Source organism: Solea solea, chromosome 18 (genome assembly GCF_958295425.1).
Source record: "Solea solea chromosome 18, fSolSol10.1, whole genome shotgun sequence".
NCBI classification, from domain to species: Eukaryota; Metazoa; Chordata; class Actinopteri; order Pleuronectiformes; family Soleidae; genus Solea; species Solea solea.
The window spans coordinates 16,191,013-16,202,785 of record NC_081151.1 but is presented as its reverse complement, the minus strand read 5'-3'; positions in this window follow the sequence as shown (position 1 = coordinate 16,202,785).

Below are 11,773 nucleotides of genomic sequence, written 5' to 3'. Positions count from 1 at the left end.
TTGTATACAAACATTCCAAGCCTAGCGAGAATGCACGCGCAGTTTGGGATCAGCAAACGTCACAACAGGTAAGCGATTAGCATGTATGTCCACGGTCCTCCAGCGAATAATTCTGAATATGTTCTTTCGTTGACGATTAAGGACTGCGAACAATACCTAAATAAATTAGTACTAGCCGACGGCAATAGTCTGCCTGACCCAGCTTCCATAAAAGATTGGCTAGATGATATTAGCAAGTGGCCAAATATTCACTCTTGCCTTATAGATAAACCTAGCCCGTACACGCAAGAAAGTCTATGCACATACAAGTCTTACAAGGAACGTTTTTAGCTCACCATGTTTACTTGGCAACTTGCTCACCGGCTGGCAGCTAACTACAAGCTAGCTACGTCCAAGTCCACAACATAACTTTAGGCAGCATAGGTTTCATATACATATGTGCATTGACCAGTGTTGTGCTAGTTACTGAAAAATAGTAAGTAGTTACAGTTACTAATTACTTTGTAAAAAAGTAACTCAGTTACTTAAACCAAAAACTAATGCGTTGCTGAGAAAATAACTTTTTAGTTACTGTAAAATGTTTTTCCAATGCTCCCATTAAATAAAGGTTGATTGATTGAGTTCCCTTCTAGCCGTCATTTCAGTTCTGTACTGATGCTGAATCATACAAACTGTTGATTAAAACAACCGTTTCAATTCATTTGCATCCACATCACTGAATCTAATTATCCAAGCAATATGAGCCGTTGTGCACCAACACAAACCTTGACACAAACACCAAAGTATTTTTTCAATGCCTATTTATTTCAGTCAGGCCATAAAGTCTTCCATAGGCTATAAACAGCAAGCCTATCTTTCTTATGCTGATGATCTGTCTGAAAGCTGGGTCCTCCACTGTGGAGATGGGCAGCATGTTTTCCACTACATATCTGAGGGTAGAAAATGTTACCATAGGACTCTTGGAATAATAGCCTGATATTGCTAAAAGAGATCCAAATAAACAATTAAACATACCGTGCTATTGTTTTATCAAGTTGTGCCTGGCTATGGGTCCGTCTTTCAACTTTCTCCACTTCTCCAGGTGCTTCAGCAGATTGATGTTGCTGTTGTTCGCTGTAGAAAGTATTTTTGAACCGGAACACAGTCTACAAGTTACCAAAATATTGCTTTTCCCTCTGCTCTCCAGTTGAAAATAATGTGAATACCTCCATGAGGAGAGACTTATCTTTTCTTCACACATATTGCGCAAAAGACTCACACTCACAATATGTTTACTGTGGTAAATTACCACAATCAGAATGTTACACTCTGGTGCGGGGAAGTTAACAGTTTTTAAACTTCAGTTTCCAGCCAGTAAAAGTTAGAAACATATTGTTAAGATATCGTAGACTTAAGCAGAGCTGTTCCCATATGGCTGAGGGAAGTCAGTGCCGTCAATGTGTCGATACTACCTAGTACAACCACTCTTAAAAAACGTGAACTACAACTACAAATATGTATACTAGGGCTGCGACAGTTAGTTTGAGTGTTTTTTTTATAATAATTTAAAAGTTTTCTGATGTTTCAGCTTCTTAGATGTGAACATTATCTGGTTTCTTTGCTCCATATAACAGAAAAAAAACCATTCAGTTTTGGATAATTTTCCTTTGTGGAGAGAGAGATATTTTTAGAACGTCATCATTTCGAGGTTTTGGGAAACACTAATATTTTTAATTAGGTCATATCCTCATATTTTCTGCGAGAAAATAATGGGCAAACCAATCACCGATGAAAACCATCATCAGTTGCAGCCTCAGTGTATACTATGCAAACATATTTCATACTTTCAAAATGTTTTCCTATCCATTTTAAGAATTTAAAGCATTTACAGTTGCTATCACACATCATGACTGTGACCCATTCCTAATCACACACCAGCATACTGTATTGTCGTGACACTCCCAACATCACACCTCCTCTAACACAGACAGTCTAAATGTGTTCATTTTCCTCAGGACAAAGCAATGATCACAGCTGGTCTCATCACACTCTCTGCAGCTCTGCTCTGCATCGTAGGTACTGTGTGTTACTCTTATAGCAGATGTACAGTAAAAACATGAGCGCTAATGTCATCATTTAATCCCATTAGTGTTTGTTTTTTTCCAACCACTGCAGGTCTAACTGATGGCAGTGATGTGACTCAGACTCCTCTGCTGTGGAAGGACAAGGGTCAGTCTGCCACCATGAACTGCAGCCACACTAAAGATGGCAGTTACCTCCAGATGTACTGGTACAGGCAGCTTCCAGGGGAGATGATGAAGCAAATAGTTTTCACAACTACTTCTGCTACTGAACATAAATATGAGAGTGGCTTCAGTAAGGACAGATTTCCAGCACAGAAGAGCGACGCCAACACTGGATCTCTGACAGTAAAGAAGCTGCAGCCTGAAGACAGTGGACTGTATTTTTGTTCAGTGAGTCAACACAGTGATGCAGGTGACTCGGGCAGCTGCACAAAAACCCAACTGCTAGTGACAGGGAAAAGAAAAGAAGACATCAGTCTCTTTGACAGAGTGCAGATGGTGCTCTGGATCAAGTATTTAAGATTCTAGGTTGTCATTTAGTAGTATTTTTAATTTAATAATGGAAAAACTACAGCTTGTTATGTTAGAGAAATAAAGTAAAGGTAAACTTTTTTTGTTTGAATAAATAAATAAATCATTCAAACTTAAACTTGTTCTGGTTGGTGGACAAAACAAGACAGTTGCGATCATCATTTCCAGGTTTGTTTTATAGACTAAACGATTACTCGATGAATTGAGAAAATAATCGACAATTTAGTCGATTATGAAAATAATTTTCTAGAAATATAATGAAGGTTAAATTATAAATCAGGATTTGGAGTGAAGCTCCTACATTTGTCTCAGGTTAGCCAATAAATTAATGTACATGAATCACAGTAGTGGACGTGACCTGCTGTAAAATAAAGCACTTTGCAGGACTTGCAACACTGATGTCACACACCTGCAGGTTTGTTGCTTTCTTCACAGTTCATTCCATTTTTCGTCCTTGCATAAGGAGGCGCTGCAGCACAGTATATCTGCAGTGGCATATGATGCATCCTGATACCATGTTATTAAACAGTTGGTTTGGTTTCCTGATGGCTTACCAAGACACAGAGGTGTGACTATTCATAAGAACCACATATGCAGAAATAAAAACACACTAACAGGAGCAATAACAAGAGCAGCCATGAAAAACAAGATGATCACTGTCTTCTGTATAATCTTAAATATCATGCTCATCTCAGGTAATAACACCTATATACTGTATATGTTTATGCTTTATTTCCTGATTATTCTGATCGTTATTGAAAATATCACAAAAGATTGGCTATTTTACATATTTTATTCATGCTTTTATTAAAGTAAGTTGGGCTTCTTTGTTCTTTTTTCACAGGTTTCTCTCTCAGTGACAAAGTGAAGCAGACTCCAGCTCACGTGTTCAAGAAACCAACAGAAACAGCTAACATCAGCTGTTCACATAGTATTGATGACTATAATCAACTCTTATGGTACAAGCAGTTAAACAACAGACAGCTGCAGTTCCTGGGATATATGGTGATGGACTCAAAAAACATAGAACCTGGAGTCAAAGTGAAGATGGAAGGGAATGCAAATAAAGACCAGACCTGCACTTTAATCATTGAAACACTGGACCTGAACAGCAGTGCAGTTTACTTCTGTGCTGCTAGTTTACACAGTGCCACACATCACTGCTCCTCAGTACAAAAACCTCACCATCACTATGTTTTCATCAGCTCATAATCACTTACACCTGCTCCTTCCTCTCATTAGGTGGCAGTGTATCTATATTCTGTGAAACTGAACCACTGATGTGTAGCAGGAGTTGATGTGATCATTATAATGTGGAGAGAAGAAGATAAACTATGACACCACCCACTGACAGAGCTCATTTTACTAAACTAAGAGTTTACTCAGAGGAGGTTGGAAATAATCACAGATACACTCACTGAAGAAAATGATCAAGTGTGAAGTTTAGAAAACACAAAATGATTCTTTTGTTTTTCTTTATTCTAAGTATGACTTCTAACGCTGTTCTGGTTTCAGGTTATGTCAACAAAATTATTATTTAAAAAAAAAAATCCATATTCAATTTTTTTTGTGTTTAAACTCATGTTTTAACGATTGACGATGGCAATCGTCTGCCTAACCCAGCTTCCATAATAGCTGGCAAGTAGCCAGCTATTCACTCTTACCTTATAGATAAACCTAGCCCGTACATGCGAGAAAGTCTATACGCTTAAAGTCTTACAAGGAACGTTCTTAGCACACCATGTTTACTTGTCAACGAGCTAGCCGGCAGGCAGCTAATTACCATCTATCTACGTCCAAGACCACAACATAACTTTAGGCAGCATAGGTTTCCTATACATATGTGCATTGACACACACAATTCTGTGAAATCCAGGCTTTTCATCGTAATCTAACATAAAGAGCTGATAAATGATAACTTACATGAAATGAAGTGAGCGCTACAAATGTTAGCGTCTTTGAATGCAGTAGCATCACCCCAGTCTTCTCTTTTTAATTTTTGAGCCACTCACGATGTCTATTTTTTTTGAAGGGGATGAGATCCTATAGGGATTCTGAAGAATTTGTATATATATATATGCATTGGCAAAGTGGCTTGTTGCCCCCTCACTGAGAGGATCGCAGAGGCATTCACCGAAGTCGACTGTTCCGAAACTCCACACACGGAGCTGAGTACGTCTGCAGGTTCAGTCCACGGCTCCAGGTTTACCTGTAGGACGAGTCACTTACCCTGTGTGGGTTGGGCTAATCCAAAATAGTGAAAACAAGGGGGGTGTTCTCCGAAAACACGCTGTTACCCGTGAAACATGGGTGCACCAGAACCTGCACTTGGTACTTTCCTCCTGATGAAATTAACCATATACTGTATGAAATGAACATGGCAAAAAATCGAATATTCTTATGATGAAGGTTAAAATGTATGTAACCCATTGGTTAATAATAAATGGGTCAGTTTTTCTCATACCTACTGTTGCTGAATATTGTTCTCTGTTTAAGTAATATCACTTGATCAAGCCTATTCTAACATTCCACACTACAAAATAAGTAATTAAAGTATGTATGATTTGTGCTGATGAAATGAGATGAGATTCAACTTTACTGTCATTACTCAAATACAAGTTTCGGGTAACGAAATGAGGTTTGCATCTCACCAGAAGTGCAACAAGCAGAAAGTGCAGAATGTGAATATATATGTACAGAAGTAGATTTGTTCTATGGATATGTATAAATATAAAGAACAAATATGAATATAAATGAGCGCTATAAATACAATTATATTGTGCCGATTATTATATACAGATAAGGTGCAGTGAATACGTTATATTAAGATACATATGGATAAATGCTAATTTACAGAATATTTTACAGATTATGGACATATTTTACAGGTGGATAGCTTATTGAGGTGGTATGAACATTCTACATAATAAATAAACAAACAAGAGAATACATTCTTCGGTGGGCAGAATTAAAAAGTGTGAGGGGGGGGGGGGTTAACTGGTGTAAGTTTTGTGCAGGGGGGTCAGTGGGGGGCAGAGATCGGAAGGGAGGCAGAGTACAGAGATCGGGGGGCAGAGTTGAGAAGGCAGACAGCTCTGGGGAAAAAGCTGTTCTTCAGTCTGCTGGTTCTGGTCCAGAGGCTTCTGAGGCGTCTGCCGGAGGGCAAGGGGATAAACAGTCTATGGGCAGGGTGGGAGGAGTCTTTGAGGATGCTGTTAGCACGACGCAGACAGCGTTTCCTCTGAACGTCCTCAATGGCAGGAAGTGGAGTCCTTGTGATGCGCTGTGCAGTTTTGACCACCCTCTGTAGTGCCTTACGGTCTGTGACGGAGCAGTTTCTGTACCAGACTGTAACACAGTTCGTCAGGATGCTTTCAATCACACAGTGGTAGAAGTTCCTCAGAACGTCTGAGGACAGGTGGTGACGCTTCAGGATCCTCAGGAAAAAGAGGCGTTGATGAGCCTTCTTGACCAGACTGGAGGTGTTGGTGGACCAGGAGAGGTCCTCTGTGATGTGGGTCCCCAGGAACTTAAAGCTGGAAACACGTTCAACAGCCATCCCGTTGATGTGAATGTGGTTGTTCGTGTTTCTTCTTTCTCTCCTGAAGTCCACGATGAGCTCCTTTGTTTTGCTGGTGTAAAGGAGCAGGTTGTTGTCAGCGCACCAAGCGGCCAGATGTTTCACTTCCTCCCTGTAGGCTGTCTCATCGTTGTTACTGATGAGGCCAATCACCGTTGTATCGTCCAACAACATCGTCCGATGTTGTTGGATCCATGTACAGGCCTGCAGTCGTGGGTGAAGAGGGAGTAGGGGAATGGGCTCAGCACACAGCCCTGTGGTAGGCCTGTGTTGAGTGTGATGGTGCTGGAACAGGAGTGTCCTGACCTAACAAATTGAGGTCTGTTGGTCAGAAAGTCCGTAATCCAGTGGCGGAGGGAAGTGTTGAAGCCCAGGTCTCCAAGTTTGGTGTTTAACTTGGAGGGGATGACAGTATTGAAAGGTGAGCTGAAATCAACGAACAGCATTCTTGCGTAGGTGTTATTGTTGTCCAGATGTGTGAGCACAGAGTGCAGCACGGTGGAGACTGCATCTTCTGTGCTCCTATTGCTGCGGTAGGCAAACTGGTAAGGGTCCAGTGTGGGTGGGAGGCAGTTCTTCATGTGTGCCAGGACCAGTCGCCCGGTGTTAGCTTTAGCTTAGCTCGTATACCTACGCGCTTCCCCCGCCTTTGTTTACAGTCCAGACGGCGCCTGCGAGCACTTCCGCCTGGCCGGGTAGAGTGCGTAGCTTCGGGTGCTCTGGCGATCTCAGGAATGAGTCGGTGATTGGTGGTAATGTCCTCGGGGAGATTTAATCCAAGATCCAAAAGTTCCCGTCGGGTGTAGGATGTTAAAGTGAAACTGTTCCGTACGAACAGACCCAAAATTAACCAGAAAATCACTGCAAAATTGCAAATTGAAATCGTATCGGATCGATATTGGTATCAGCCATTACTCAAGGCTGCAATATTGCTATCGTATCAGAAGTGAAAAAGTTGTATCGGGACATCCCTAATAGATGCCACTTTTCACAGGTTCCTCTCTCTACAAGTGTTGGATGTTCTGCATTATTGCAGGCGGGCAGACTATTGCAGCTTTTATTAATGACAGTGATGAACTGTAGGGGGAGCCGCAGCACCACCGACAGATGAATGAAATGAAGTGACAAACTCAGACCTTCCTTTAAATCTCTGTATCTGCATGAGGACTTTGAACAGTGTCAGTCAAACAGGACATGGATATTACCGTCATCAAAAAACACCACTTATTGCCAGTGTTTTTACTATGGACTATGGGTAATTATAATAAAACTTGCCTCTATTATTATGTGTTTAATATGAGGAGGTAACGTCAAACAATATTGTTTTTGTGTTAATGGACTCAGTGCATTCATTCATTCATCTAAAATGTTTACAACTTCAAAACACACAGGTCTTGCTCATGGGAGTGATGTCACCCAAACGCCAATACTGTGGAAGAACAAGGGTGACAATGCCACGATACACTGCCGCCACACCAAGGGTGAATCTTATTTCCAGATGTACTGGTTCAGACAGCTGCCAGGAGAAGACATGAAGCAAATACTGTTTGTTTATACAAACAGTAATCCTGACTATGGAGCAGGCTTCAGTCAGGAGAAATTCCCTGCCACCAAACCTGATGCTCACAGTGGGACACTGACGGTGAGGAATCTGACGCCAGAGGATAAAGGCTTGTATTTCTGTGCTGTCAGTGAACACAGTGATATATCCACACTTGGAAGATTAACAAAAACCCCAAGTTCAACACTAAAGTACAACTCTATTACTTTAGGGGGATCTCAAGTATCATAAATGGTGCCACTTACATTCTGATTAACCGCAAGGCTTTTGATACAGCTGCAGGAACAAACGTCACAAACTGCAGTTACACTCCCACTAACAACTCTTTAGATCTTGGCAATGAAGCTGACAGTTACTCTGACTTTGATAACACACATGGAGAAACAGGTTCACCTCAGCTTTTTGATTTTTTTGCTTTGGACGAAAGGTGAATTACAATAAGAATTTCTTACAGTGTTTCACAGAATTGTCCAATTTAAAACTTACACTATGAATCTGTTATAAACAGGTCTCACTGATGGAAGTGATGTCACTCAAACCTCCTTTCTCTGGAAAGACAAGGGTGACAATGCAACGATACACTGCAAACACACCAAGGGTATCAATTATTACCAGATGTACTGGTACAGGCAGCTTCCAGGGGAGATGATGAAGCAAATAGTTTTCACAACTACTGCTACTACTGTACATAAATATGAGAGTGGCTTCAGTGAGGACAAATTTCCAGCACAGAAGAGCGACGCCAACACTGGATCTCTGACAGTGGAGAAGCTGCAGCCTGAAGACAGTGGACTGTATTTTTGTTCAGTGAGTCAACACAGTGATGCAGGTGACTCGGGCAGCTGCACAAAAACCCAACTGCTAGTGACAGGGAAAATAAAAGAAGACAACAGTCTCTTTGACAGAGTACAGATGGCGCTCTGGATCGAGTGTTTTATCCATTATTAAAACAAGTTGCTCTGATTCTTGAATGTGAATATTTTCTGGTTTCTTTGCTCCGTATAACAAATAAATCATTCAAACTGAAACTTAAACTTGTTTTGGTCGGTGGACAAAACAAGACATTTGAGAACATCATCATTTCCAGGTTTGTTTTATAGACCAAACAATTATGCGATGAATTGAGAAAATAATCGACAAATTAGTCAATTATAAAAATAATCCTTAGTTGCAGCTCTAATATTAACTACTGCCTTTGTGAGGGGGAATTTCACATTTCCACCAGTTCCCACAAGGTTGTTTTTTTTCTAGAAATATTATGAGAGTTAAATTATAAATCAGGATTTGGAGTGAAGCTCCTACATTTGTCTCAGGTTAGCCAATAAATGAATGTACATGAATCACAGTAGTGGACGTGACCTGCTGTAAAATAAAGCACTTTGCAGGACTTGCAACACTGATGTCACACACCTGCAGGTTTGTTGCTTTCTTCACAGTTCATTCCATTTTTCGTCCTTGCATAAGGAGGCGCTGCAGCACAGTATATCTGCAGTGGCATATGATGCATCCTGATACCATGTTATTAAACAGTTGGTTTGGTTTCCTGATGGCTTACCAAGATGCAGAGGTGTGACTATTCATAAGAACCACATATGCAGAAATAAAAACACACTAACAGGAGCAATAACAAGAGCAGCCATGAAAAACAAGATGATCACTGTCTTCTGTATAATGTTAAATATCATGCTCATCTCAGGTAATAACACCTATATACTGTATATGTTTATGCTTTATTTCCTGATGATTCTGATCGTTATTGAAAATATCACAAAAGATTGGCTATTTTACATATTTTATTCATGCTTTTATTAAAGTAAGTTGTTTTTTTTTGTTCTATTTTCACAGGTTCCTCTCTCAGTGACAAAGTGAAGCAGACTCCAGCTCACGTGTTCAAGAAATCAACAGAAACAGCTAACATCAGCTGTTCACATAGTATTGATAGCTATAATCGAATCCTCTGGTACAAGCAGTTAAACAACAGACAGCTGCAGCTCCTGGGATACATATTAGCAAACATTGGAAACCCAGAATCTGGAGTCGCAGTGAAGATAGATGGAAGTGCAAATAAAGACCAGACCTGCACTTTAACCATTGAAACACTGGACCTGAACAGCAGTGCAGTTTACTTCTGTGCTGCTTATTTACACAGTGCCACACATCACTGCTCCTCAGTACAAAAACCTCACCATCACTATGTTTTCATCAGCTCATAATCACTTACACCTGCTACTTCCTCTCATTAGGTGGCAGTGTATCTATATTCTGTGAATCTGAACCACTGATGTGTAGCAGGAGTTGATGTGATCATTATAATGTTGAGAGAAGAAGATAAACTATGACACCACCCACTGACAGAGCTCATTTTACTTAACTAAGAGTTTACTCAGAGGAGGTTGGAAATAATCACAGATACACTCACTGAAGAAAATGAACAAGTGTGAGGTTTAGAGAACACAAAATGATTCTTTTGTTTTTCTTTATTCTAAGTATGACTTCTAACACTGTTCTGGTTTCAGGTAATGTCAACAAAATTATTATTTTAAAAAAAGTGTTTTTTTACATTTTCACAAAATCTCTTTTTAAATTAGCTTTGGGTACAACCAGTCTACAATACTGATGATACATTAGCCAAGTTACCCTTATATTTTACTTGGTATTTGTGTTTTTACAGCGATTAAACTCATGTTTCATTGATGCCACTTTTCACAGGTTTCTCTCTCAGTGACAAAGTGAAGCAGACTCCAGCTCACATGTTCAAGAAACCAACAGAAACAGCTAACATCAGCTGCTCACATAGTATTGATAACTATAATCGAATCTTCTGGTACAAGCAGTTAAACAACAGACAGCTGCAGCTCCTGGGATATATGGTGATGGACTCAAAAAACATAGAACCTGGAGTCACAGTGAAGATGGAAGGGAATGCAAATAAAGACCAGACCTGCACTTTAACCATTGAAACACTGGACCTGAACAGCAGTGCAGTTTACTTCTGTGCTGCTAGTTTACACAGTGCCACACATCACTGCTCCTCAGTACAAAAACCTCACCATCACTATGTTTACATCAGTTTATAATCACTCACACATGCTACTTCCTCTCATTAGGTGGCAGTGTATCTATATTCTGTGAATCTGAACCACTGATGTGTAGCAGGAGTTGATGTGATCATTATAATGTGGAGAGAAGAAGATAAACTATGACACCACCCACTGACAGAGCTCATTTTACTTAACTAAGAGTTTACTCAGAGGAGGTTGGAAATAATCACAGATACACTCACTGAAGAAAATGATCAAGTGTGAAGTTTAGAAAACACAAAATGATTCTTTTGTTTTTCTTTATTCTAAGTATGACTTCTAACGCCGTTCTGGTTTCAGGTTATGTCAACAAAATTATTATTTAAAAAAAAAAAATCCATATTCAATTTTTTTTGTGTTTAAACTCATGTTTTAACGATTGACGATGGCAATCGTCTGCCTAACCCAGCTTCCATAATAGCTGGCAAGTAGCCAGATATTCACTCTTACCTTATAGATAAACCTAGCCCGTACATGCGAGAAAGTCTATACACTTAAAGTTTTACAAGGAACGTTCTTAGCACACCATGTTTACTTGTCAACGAGCTAGCCGGCCGGCAGCTTATTACCATCTATCTACGTCCAAGACCACAACATAACTTTAGGCAGCATAGGTTTCCTATACATATGTGCATTGACACACACAATTCTGTGAAATCCAGGCTTCTCATCGTAATCTAACATAAAGAGCTGATAAATGATAACTTACATGAAATGAAGTGAGTGCTACAAATGTTAGCCTCTTTGACTGCAGTAGCATCACCCCAGTCTTCTCTTTTTAATTTTTGAGCCACTCACGATGTCTATTTTTTTTGAAGGGGATGAGATCCTATAGGGATTCTGAAGAATTTGTATATATATGCATTGGCAAAGTGGCTTGTTGCCCCCTCACTGAGAGGATCGCAGAGGCATTCACCGAAGTCGACTGTTCCGAAACTCCACACACGGAGCTGAGTAC